The 12,332-nt window shown below is 46.4% G+C and overlaps 1 protein-coding gene across 3 annotated transcripts in view; it reads right to left on the bottom strand.

The window, feature by feature from the left end:
* FBLN1 (fibulin 1) overlaps window positions 1-12,332 on the bottom strand; it is a 123,608-nt gene that overhangs the window by 105,741 nt on the left and 5,535 nt on the right. The window lies entirely within an intron of this gene.

Genomic DNA, 12,332 nt, shown 5'->3' with positions numbered 1-12,332 from the left:
TCTCTTGTATTGCACCAAACACATCAATAGTTCTATGTCTTAAGAACAATGAGTGAAATTTCAGCACTGCTGACATCAGTGGTAAAACTTCCATTGACTTTTATCTTTCAGGTATTGGGTTAAACCCAATACCTGAAAGATAAAAGTGGGTCACACAGTGCTTCAAAAGAGCATTTGAATCTAGCAAAGATCTGCTTGTGGGGAGTTTGGACCCTTGCTTGGGAGTGAGTGACCTATATGTATGACATCTAATGCTCTCTTCCTGCTAACAATGAATGCATGAGGCTTTATAAAATGTGTTGTGAATAACCAGGTTTTAGTGCTATTATCTGTAATTTATCTTACTTGTGTCGAAAAATGATACACTTAGCTAAAGAAAAAGGCTGGCCCTAAGTTATATAAAGGTTGCAGCCAAGTTCCTTCACGGAAGGACAGTTCTTGGCCCTGGGTCACTAATTCTCTTCCCCTGGCTCTGGCAATACACCCCTATTCCAGTCAAACAACTTGAGAAGTAAAAACAAGCCCAGCTAAACAACCTAAAAAGTAGGAGTATGCCAGATAGAGGGAATTCACAAAGCTTGTTGAGGCAGAACTGCGGTCCAGGCACCAGTTGTTTGTGACACTATTCATATCCTCCAAAGATCCTGCCAAAATCCTCTTGAGAATACAGGAAAGTTGAAAAACAAACAAGAAAAACCAGACCCTCCCACCCTTGAAACCATTCTTCTGAAACATAAACTAACAGTAAAAGAGGGGGGGAGAGATAATTTCTGTGGTTTGGGGGGACAGCGTTCCAAATAAATATTTACAGATTCAAAATGCCAGAAAATTGATTTAGATTTCTGGGGTAAAATTCTGGCCCCATGGGAGTCACTGACATTTTTGTATCATTTGTATTTTGGCATGAAGAGGAGTTACTGACTGTTTAGAAAGGTAGGGAGAAATGTAAGTACTGTTACACGTTCACAGAATATTACGCAGGCAGAACAAGAGGGAATGGGCAATGTTTCTTTCCCAGCAATGGTCTCAGCCTCACTGTAGAGATGATATAGACTAGGGGTGCTCAGCCTTCAGCTTATAGGTCAGATCTGGCCCATGACACCATGTCATCTGGCCTGTGGGGCTCCCCAGGGGTCTGGAAATTTCGTGGCAGGGAAGCAGTGGCACTACTCCCCTGCTGCTAAATCTCAGTGCACAGGGCCAGACAGGCCCTGTGGCCAGACAGGGATGGCCCCAGGTCCCAATCTCAGTGTGAGAGCTGGATGGGTGGTGCCAGACCCCAAGGCCCAATCCTGGTGCGCAGGATAGGGAGGGGATGGTGCCAGGCCCCAGGGCCCTGTCTGGCTCACAGACATCCCAATCTGACCCTCAGATGGGCTCTGGGCCACTTATCTGGCTCTTGGGATCAACAGGTTGGGCACCGCTAGTATAGACATTTCCTAAGCATTATTTATTTTTAAACTAGTCCTATCCCGGAAACACAGCAAAACTCCAGAGCAAATAGGGTTTTGTCACCCAAAGAGTATGGTTTCAGAAGGAAGACTGGTAAGATACCTGACTGATCTGAACAGAATTCTGAGACCATGTCTTCTCATGAAACACCAAGGTTGGTAGCCTAGCTGTAAGGGCTTGAATGCTGTCTGCACAGAGAATCAGCAGGACAGAAAGACTAAGGAAAGCTTTCTTAATGTGAAGGTAGAAGAGCAGTTCCATGAGCTGCAAAAGAATGACACTAAAGGTCCAGCTGAGATTTAGATCTCTAGTGACTAAATTAGAGCATCACTGACCATGTCTAAATTAGAGCATGATATGCAGTTATACCCACCAGAAGAACTTTCAGAAAGATGAATGTCACTATGCAATATAGAATCTTTGAGGCCAGGGCCTCTATCAGATTCATGCTGTTTTGAACTACAGTGGAAAGAAATCTTTTATGTTTTTCACAGTAAGTTTGACCCTCTGTTACTGCTGTTCATCTAACCTGAAGCTAGATAGTCAAGTGCAGTGGTTGCAGGTCTGGACACACATGCTCATCAGGTCTTGATATTGAGACATCACATTTAAATAGAAGGAAAGGTTTATGGCATAAGGTCTTATAGCTGAAATTTCTTAGTAGGAGACTACATGAAGACAGTGGCTCTGTTGCAGCAGATCTGTTTCATCAGATCTTGGGGAATCAGAGAGAGCTCCCTTTTTGCCTACACAAGGGATCCAGCCATTAATCAAGTTGTCATTAAAGTTTGCACAGGGCAATGACCAAGCTGCTCACATGATGATTACATAGGAATTATAGTGTCTTTGGTCAGTATTGTAATGGTCACAGATGAAAACTGGCAGGGAGGGTCACATACATGCATACAGGGATATGTTCTAGTAATCTCAGGTACAGATGGTTGTGGTTGATTTTTGTCTTTAATGTCATCTAAAAGCAACTAAAGAGCCTTGAATAGGCCATACAGAAGACAGGGCACAATTCATGGTCAGCCTGAACCTATGAATTCTACTACCTGATATGGCAAGGAGGGATTGTTTTTTGTAATTCTTTAGGAGCCCTAATTGGGAGAAGAGGATAGGACTGCCTTGGTCTCCCAGGACTTGCCCTTAATCAGCCTGTCACCCAGGTGTAGGGACACGTGTGTTCAGTTCCTGAAAGATTCTACTGTTACTGTCTTGGAGCTGTAGAGACTAGCGGGGGGCATGAGGAGTCAGCCCATCTGCCCCCCCCCCCGCACGATCTAGCACAGGGGATGGGAAGTCAGCCCAGCTGGACTGACTTCCCATCCCCAGTGCTATGGTCGAGACGTTTCAACTAGCCTCATTTTGTTTCAAGGCTGTTTCGAGGCCCTTTGTTTCGTTTCGATTTTGCTGTTTCAACCTTGAAACGAGTCAAAACAGTGTTGAAATGAAATGGCCAGTGAAATTTCGCACTGCCCTAGTAGCCAAGGCTGAGGAAAGCTGCCATCTTTTGCTGCAGGTCAGCCAATTTTGGTATGGAACTCTAGCTAGCAAGATAGTGTTCAGTGTAATTGCTCCTGTTAAGAAGTATGGTATATTTTATAGGCGGAGGTGCTTAGAATTCAGAGAGAGTGTACCGTTGTGAGGGTCCTTTACTGAGTGCAAGGTGCTCTCTGTCCTTTTTGTAGACCAGGGATCTGTCAAAGGAATAGCACTTGATAGTGGCTCTGAACAGATCTGGAAGCCCAGACATCTTCTCATTAAAATCACCACCTGATGATTGTGTCCAATGCTGTCAGGGTATGATCAGGATATAGGCAGTTGGGGCTTGATGGTAGAGGGTCAAACCAGAGAATGAGGAGCAGGCATCCAGACTGGAGTTATAAGCCAAGAGGATCAGAAGCAAGAGGCTGGAATCCAGACTGGATTCATGAGCCAGGGAGCAAGGAGCCAGCTGTCAGGAAAGAGGGGTCTGGACTGGAGCATAGCTAAATACAGAGGAACTACCCAGGGAGGCATTTGTGCTGTTAAGAAGCCTTCTGAGCACTGAAAGGGCTGCTGCTTATATGAAACTAACTGAGGCCAGTTGGAAATAGTTAGGCTATTGGCAGCCAGGCCTACACAGGTAGGAAGAGTCAGTTGGGGGAAAGTCAGACTGTTGGCTGCTCTGACTCTTGACAGATGCATCCACTCCCCACCATATTATGACTCTGAGTTCCTCTCTGCTCTCATGAGGGAGAATGATGTCATCCCTTCCCAAGTACAAAAGTAGTATTTGGCCAGTAAGTCCTGGCAGTTAGCCACTCACAGTTGGAAAAATGCTGAATGAGATGACTTGATCAGACATATTTAAAATGTTTATGATCCTTATCTAAACACTCTGATCTTGGTTGAAAGAAACTTTTCCAGAACCACCAAGATCCAGAATGAGGATGCAAATAAAAACATCTAATCCTGAAGGAGGCACCTACCATCTTTTGATGTGTTCCATAGCTAGTGTATGACTGGACAGCACATGTCATAGAGCTCTTGCTCAGTCATTTACAAGGGCTCTGTCAGAATATCCAACAACCCTTAGGATTTTTTTCAGCTAGGAACAGTCTCTCAGTCTACAAGGAGAGACTGAGCAACACAGCCACACAGAGTTCATTAAAAGCCTCAAAATTGTATAGTGTTGTCTTTGATGCTAAGATAAATGCTGGTCCACCAGCTGTAAGGACAGGTCTTTGGGAGGGTGAAGCAGAATGATGATGTGGCTGCAGTTCTGTGCTCCACTTTTCTTAGTCCTCCACTGTCTGAAGTCCATCCAGGTAAGTTTCCAGAAAGAGAGAGATGGTCTCCTGAATGGAGACAATTGGCTCCTCAAGGCTTGGAAAAGTGGACCTCAAGTTGTTCCAGAAGGCCATGACAGCTTCCCATAACTCTATAGATGACTGGGGATGGGGGTGGGGGAGAGGGGAGACACAGATGGCAAGAGAGATGTGGTACACTTAGAATGCTTAAGGCTGCTTTGCTGATTTTTTTCAGATTTGAAATGACTGGGAAGAGAATTTGCTAGTGTTAGTCTTAGAGTCCAGTAGGTTGGGCACTGCAAGACTTAATTTCCACAGTAACTGAGAGTTTCTTAAGGCTCCCCCCACCCTTTTTTTTCCCCTTATTTACCATTATACAAGGCACAGGGAGGTCAACAACACATGCACAGTCCTCAGGACTGTGCACGTGCATGTGGCTAGCTTGAGAATCCAGTGTCACATATGAAGCACTGGTTAGCCCTCAGTGGGCTCAACACATACTCTTGTATGCTCTTTCCTATCAAACTAGGATTAAATATTTTTAACCACCTTTACACCATCAGTACTATGCTGTTTTAGGAAAAGAGGAAGATTTACAAAAATGGTGGGGAAAAATGACTCCAAAGAATGCTGATATTTTAATAACTTTCTAAATCTCAAAAAAAAATCAACTCCCTCTTGGATTTCTCCTTAAGTTTTATTAAAATTAACAGGTTTTGCTAAATAAACTGTTATTCTGCCATCATCTATCATTAGTCTTGCTTATGTGGATAAAGGCCACAATGCAAATCACACTGGTGTCAATAGGGGTCTTAAAACTCACCTCATTGGTCTTTGGATGAAGACCAAACCTCAACTGTTTTAATGAGAGGTAGTAACTATGTTTTGTGTTATGTAAAGATTAAGAAACATTGTAGATACTATTTATACAAGAGAAGGCTAAGTAAGGGGTTCCTGTTGAAGGGAAAGCTAAGAAAGGGGAATGATTTAAAGTTTTGTTTTCTATGGCTGCCATATTTAAGTGTTGTCTTATATTGATCAGATATGTTTCATGGAACATTAGAGGTCAAGTGACTAATGAGCACATGATCTGGGAGGAGTTTTTGAGGTCTAAAAAATAAAATAACATATATATTTGGTATGTCCCTATTTTATTTCTGTGATTTACAAATGGCTCCTTTATTAGAGAAAACATTTCCAGCTTTTACATGCTACTTCCTCTTCATATAACATTATGTATGCTTAGCTGCACACTGAATATCAAACTTCTAGTTATTCTGCCAAAGAATCTGGTATGAAAATCCCTAGACACAAATTTGGAATCTAGTCAGCAATAAGAATTAACACCCCAGTTATTTCCACAGCCTAAACAGCTGTGTTGCTTATAGAACTTGAAAGGTATGTCATTACAATGTTGAATGAATCCTAGAAAGCTTCCTCAAAATATAATAAATAAATGCAAGAGAGAATATTTCTAAGTGTGTGCATTTATCCAGGTGCTAACATAAAAGTATTTCTTCAGTGTCATGTCTTCACTATTACCAAGTTCAGCAATAGTGAGAACTCAGACAGTGCTGTATGGAAAATACAAACACTACAGTTTAGGATGGTATTATGTGAAAAGTCAACAGTGAACTCCTTGGGACAGGGACTATTTTGTTCTGTTTGTACATCACCTGGCACATAGGGGTCTTGGTCCATAACTGGGACTCCAAGGTCATACAGAGGGAGGAGGTAGGGGCAAGAGGCAATCACGCAACACTAGGTTTCCCTAGAAGCCCTATATTTGAAAGTTAATTATCAATTACTCAGTTAGCAATAATTGTTTGAAGACTGCAATTCCAGACTTGACTTAATGCACATCTTGGAATCCATAAGAAAACTTTACTGTAAGGGTTTGAAAGATTCTGAAGGAACCCATATAGCGTACAGGTTACAAGCAGTTATGTCATGCAAGTATAAGGGAAGAGAATTATGTTTTGTAGGCAAAAATCCATGGAAGTTTCAGCTGCGTCTAACATGTGTTAATAGAAACATTTAAGTGAGCTTGACAGACACTGGAGTTTCATTCAAACTGCTTTTTACAGACAATTGCATTCTGGGGACTGAAGAAAACTTACCTATCACTGAATTCTGCTCTCTGTCACAGATGACTAGACCACTAGTACAGACTTCTCTTTAACAATACTTCCTGTCTTCACTCAACAGACCCAGAACATCAGAACAATTGCAGATGCTATTTTGAATCCCTCCTCCGTGTCACTGAAACTGCTCTGACCAAAGCATTGAAACCAAATTTTTATTTCCAGCCAACAGTCCTTTCCTACCCCTTTTGACCTCTCTGTTGCTTTTATACTGTTGGTCATTCCTGCTTGCTCATTCACATCCTGTGTCCAATTCTGATTATCACAGGACCACCACCAATTCTGGTCATCACCCTTGCTTATTCTCCTCTCCTTTCTCACTCCCTGGAAAGTTTCCATAGGATTCCACCCCCTCCTCTTACCCTTCTACCTCTTATCCCTGAGCACCACTTATCCACTCATGGTTTGCATACAATCTCTTTGCAAATGACTTATCTACCTAAACCTGTCCACGCCACATCTAGACTGTGGGCCCAGTCTGGTGCATGGTGCTGATCCAACTGGGGCCCAATGTAGCTGTGCAGGCCCCTGACTGGGCTCCATGTGGCTATATCAGGCCCTGGCCAGGCTGTTTCCAAGCAGACAGAACAGGCTCTAGCTTGAGCCAGCCACATGGAAATTAAACCTGATCCCTCTGAGTGGGGCAGGCCCAATAGGGGCCAATCTGTGGGGCTTGGGAGTTTGGCAGTGGGGGAAGAGTGGGCTGAGGATTATAGAATCATAGAATTGAAGGACTGGAAGGACCTGTAAGATCAACAAATCCAGTTCCCTGCAATAGGCAGGAGGTTATTGGGCTCAAACGAGCTCAACGAGGTGCTTGTCTAGCCACCTCTTGAACACCTCCAAGAATGGCAACTGCACTACCTCTGCTGGGAGTGTGTCCAAGATTCTAGTTACCCTTACAGAAAAAAAGTTTTTCCTTATGTCCAGCCTACAGTTTTCCCTCAATTAGCTTGTGCTCATTGGTCCTCATCCTCCCAAGGGTTGCCTTTCTGAAGAGTTGCTCCCCTAGATCTTGGTGTTCACCCTTGACATACTTGTAGGGCTATCAAGTCTCAGTCTTCTCTTGCTCAGGCTGAACAAACCCAGTTCTTGGAGTCTTTCCTCATAGGGCCTATCCTCCAGGCCCCTAATTATATGGATGGCCCTTCTCTGTACTCTTTTGAGCTTATCCACATCCTTCCTAAAATGCAGTGCCTAGAACTGGACACAGTACTCCAGCTGTGGCCTCACCTATGCCAAATAGAGAGGGAGAAGCACCTCCCTGGATCTATTGGTGACACATCTGCTGATACACACCAGAGTTCTATTTACCCTGCTGGTGACTTCATCACACTGTTGGCTAGTTCATCTTCTGGTTGATTGTCACCCCCAGGTCCCTTTCAGATGGAGTGCCAGCCAGTGGATCACCACCCATCGTATAATTGTGGTGAAGGTTCTTCCTACCCAGATAAAGAACCCGGCACATGCACCTATTGAACCTCATCTGATTGCATTCAGCCCGTAGAACCAGCCTGCCAAGGTCATCCTGGATCCTTACCCTATCCTCAGATGTGCCTGCATTTTCCCACAGCTTGGTGTCATCTGCAAAGTTAATCACTGCTCTTTCTATCCCCTCATCCAAATAATTGATAAAGATGTTAAAGAGCACAGGCCCAAGCACTAATCCCTAGGGGACACCACTAGAGATGGCCCTCCAAGATGAGGCCATCCCATCAATTACAACTCTTGGATTGGCCTCTGAGCCAGTTGCCAACTAACCTCACTGTAGACTGGTCTAGGCCAGTACCCTCCAGCTTAACTGAAAGAATCTCATGGGAAACAATATCAAAGGCTTTGCTCAAGTCTAGGTAAATGATGTCAACCTCATGTCCCTTGTCCAGCTGGTTGTCATAAAAGGACACCAGGTTTGTTAGGCATGAATTACCCTCAACAAAGCCATGCCCCACCTTGTTAATACCCCACCAGTTGCAAGCTTGTGGTTGATGGCCTCCTTGACAATTTTTTCAAAGATTTTTCCCAGGACCAAGGTCAGGCTGACTGGTCTGTAGTTTGTAGGGTCGTCCCTCTTCCCTTTCTTAAAGATGAGTACAATGTTAGCCCTCTTCCAGTCATTCGGGACCACTCCCGAGTCCCATAACTTTTCGAACAGCTTCACCAGAGGCCCTGCTATGAGCTCAGCCCATTTTTTCAGAACTCTCAGATACAGGTCATCTGGCCCAGCTAACTTGAAGAACATGTCCAAATGTTCTAAGAGTACCCTCAGCTGTTTGGGACTGATTTCATGTGGACTGTTGTCTTCCCCATATTCCCTGGGTCTCTGGACAGGTGAACAGCTCCCATCTGATTTCAGGAACACTGATGTGAAGTAAGTATTTAGGAACTCTGCCTTTTTGTGGGGATCAACTATGGGCTGCCTCCCCCGTATTCAGTAGGGGTCCCACAGTGGAGCTTGACTTTTTTTCTTGCTCCCTATGTGCCTATAGAAGGACTTTCTGTTATCCTTTATTTCAGTTGCCAGCTTGATCTCCATGCCTCCCTTGGATAAATATCCAAATTTCTCTTGAAGGTGTTCAATATAGAGGCATGAACCACCTCCTATGGCAGGCTAACCCAGACCTTGGGGGCTCGGACAGTGAAGAAATTCTTCCTTATGTCCAGCCTGAAACGGTCTTGCTGGAGTTTATAACCCTTCGACCTTGTCAACCCTTGGGGCACTCTGATGAACAATCATTCCCGCAGATGCTGGTGAACACCCCTGATAAACTTATAGGTGGCCATCAGATCACCACTCAGCCCGCCCTTTTCCAGGCTAAAGAGACCCATAGCTCTCAGCCTGTTGTCATAAGGTCTGTTTTTCTGACCTCTGATCATGCGCATGGCTCTTCTCTGGACTCTCTCAAGCTTTGCCAAATTCTTTTTGAATTGTGGAGCCCAAAAAACTGGACGCAGTACTCCAGCTATGGCCTCACCAAGACCGAGTACAACGGGAAAATGACGTCCTGGGATTTGCTTGAGAAGCATCTATGGATGCAAGCCAGCATTTTGCTTGCTTTACTGGCTGCAGCATCACGTTGAAGGCTCATGTTCATCCTGTGGTCAATCATGACCCCCAAGTCCCTTTCCTCCGTAGTGCTAACCAGCGTAGCACTGCTGAGTCTATAAGGATGCTGCAGGCTTTTCCTCCCAAGGTGGAGAACCTTGCATTTTTCGGTGTTAAACATCATCAGGTTCTTGTCCACCCATTTCTTGAGCCTGTCAAGGGTAAGCCTGGATCGCCCTCCTGTCCTCAGGTGTGGATGCTTTACCCCAGAGTTTGGTATCATTGGTGAACTTGACATGTCCGCTTCTGACTCCAATATCCACTTCATTAATGAAGATGTTGAACAATATGGGTCCAAGGACAGAGCCTTGGGGGACCCCACTGGTCACAGGGCACCATGATGGTTGACTTCTGTCAACCACCACTCTCTGGGTCCAACCACGGAGCCAATTCCCCAGCCAGCAGATCGTGGTGGACCCAAGGCCACAGTTGGCCAGTTTTGCCAAGAGGCGATCATGGCATACCAGATCAAAGGCTTTTTTAAAGTCAAGTATACAACATCAATGTCTTCTCACTTGTCCAGGTGATAGGTCACCTGGTCATAAAAGGAGATAAAATTGGTCAAGCAAGACCTACCCGCAACAAACCCGTGCTGGCTATCCGTCAGGATGTTGCCATCAGCCAGTCTGTTGAGAATGGCCTCTTTAATAATCTTTTCTAAGACCTTCCCCAGGAGAGAGGCCAGGCTGATGGGCCTATAGTTTGCCGGATCCACTTTCCTCCCTTTCTTGAAGATAGGCACCACATTGGCCACCAATTGGTGGAGCAACTGATGTACGTCTTGGCTTTGGATCTGATGTGACCAATTTCCACCCGCCATCGGTTGGGGCATCTTGCTCAAGCCCACTTTTCTGCCTGGTCTCCGTGGCATCCTTCTCCAGGTGCAGGGCCTGGCAGTAAGCATGGGTGCAGTAAGCATGAATACCCACCTTGTGTTCCCTGATAGTTCATAGTCTGCTCACCTCCTTCTGGAGATCCCTCACCCAGACCTCCAGAGTCTCCATCAGTGAGCACATCCCACAAGTGGGAGCGCTTGAACCCCAGATCTGAGGATCCAGCAGACATGCCAGGCAGCCTCCACAGCCTGGAGTCAAGGGCTCCACCTGCGAGGGACCATAGGCTCTGTCTGGGTAAAGACCTCTGAGGTACCAAGTGGGGGTGGTCCATCCAGATCAGAAAGCCTAGGGGTGCGGCACATGCCCATCACCATGTTGCAGGGTGGGGCCTGTTCACTCAGCTCCTTAGGTCCTTGTTTGAGTAGGAGACCAGGTGGGTGTAATTACCAGCAGCTGTTGCTGTTGCTGTGGCCTGGCAGACAGACTCATGTAGCTGTCTGCAGGGGTATCCCCTGGCTTCCTGAGGAGCTGGGGGTCTCCCTGGGTCCCCGGGTCCCTCCCTGGATTGGGGGAGGGCTGGTCCCTGTGCGGGCCGGGGGCGAGCCGGGCCCGTCTTTGCGCACGCGGGCTGTGGCCAGCAGCCCGGGCACGCGGGGCCGGAGGAGACCGGGGGCGAGCTAGAATTAGTCACGGAGGCGTAATGGTTGATTTAAAGATTATTTACTTACACTCAAGATGGTCGCGGTGTAGGCTGGACAGTTTTCAGGTGCAGCTCCGCTTAAATCCTTGTTGGAGGACTACGACAAATTCGTTCTAGCCCTGGAGTTGATAAAGCTCCGCGGGTTCAGTAGTTTCTCTCCCACGGAGTTGTCGAAGCTCCGTGGGTTCGGTTCAGTTCTTTTGCCCCGGAGTTGTTAAAGCTCCGCGGGTTCGTATCTTTAATATACAGGAAGGGATACGTCTAGGAATTTATCGGCGATGGGGAGAGGCTAGAGGCTATTCAGGCCTCTGTTGCCTTTTAAGAAATGCGTTGGGTCCGTAAGGATCTGTAGCGCTTAGAGATCTTCACGTTCTCCCTCTCAAACTCCAATTGCTCTCTCTCCAACTCACTTCTCTCCAACTTGGGCGGAAACCACCCAAGCTCTTTATACAGCTAGCAAGCCAATTGCTAGCCGCCACGTGTGCATAATTTAGAATCGGCCAATAATGTGGCACGAATCTTCATACAAATGGCAGGAACTCCTTGCACCATGCATTTCTTAGATGCAAAAGAAATGCACCATGCAAAGAAAGCTTCAAATTGGCGGGAAATTCTCCGTTGCACCGGGGTTCTCTTCTGCAGCAGAAAACTCCACCGTGCATGGAAGCTGCAATTTAGCGGGAAAAATAATTTAGCAGTGCCAAAGCACACTTAAACAAAAAATCACAACTTTGGGTTGTGACAGTCCCTAGTCCCCTTTACCCGAGGTCCAGCGTTAGAGGTCTATCCCATGGCATGGGGGGCTTCGGCTGCCCAGGGGTACAAGAGGCACGGGGTGTGCTGTGCTTCTCTGACAGGGGGCAACTCTGGGCCGAGAATGCCTGCTGATGGCCCTTCCGTGCACTCCCCTGCGCTAACTCGTGCGCAGGCCCAAATCATGCCTGTTTGCCAGCTCTGGTCATATGGCTCCCTGGGGGCTGAGCTAAGTAGAGGCTGGTGGGGGGGAGGGCGTGACCCTCCTCAGCCCCACTCAGCTGCCTCCCACCAATAATTGGTTACCTGCTGTGGTCCCCTGCCTGCCTCCTGGCTCCACGCTGGAGGTCAGGGGTCTCAGGGGCCTGCCTGAGGATCCACTGGGGGGTCTGAGGCTCCCAGGGGCACAACAAGCTTCTGCCTATGTGCCTCCACCAGAGAACCAGTCCCAACCAGCACCGCTGACCTAAACTCCTTGACCCCTCTTGCTTCTTTGTTATCTGTCTTTCAGCCTAGGTGTTACTGGCACTAAAGTGACATGCTTATTGT

This window comes from Alligator mississippiensis, chromosome 4 (genome assembly GCF_030867095.1).
Source record: "Alligator mississippiensis isolate rAllMis1 chromosome 4, rAllMis1, whole genome shotgun sequence".
NCBI lineage: Eukaryota > Metazoa > Chordata > Crocodylia > Alligatoridae > Alligator > Alligator mississippiensis.
Note: the sequence above shows the minus strand (reverse complement) of the source record. Positions and strands in the feature narration are given on the sequence as shown.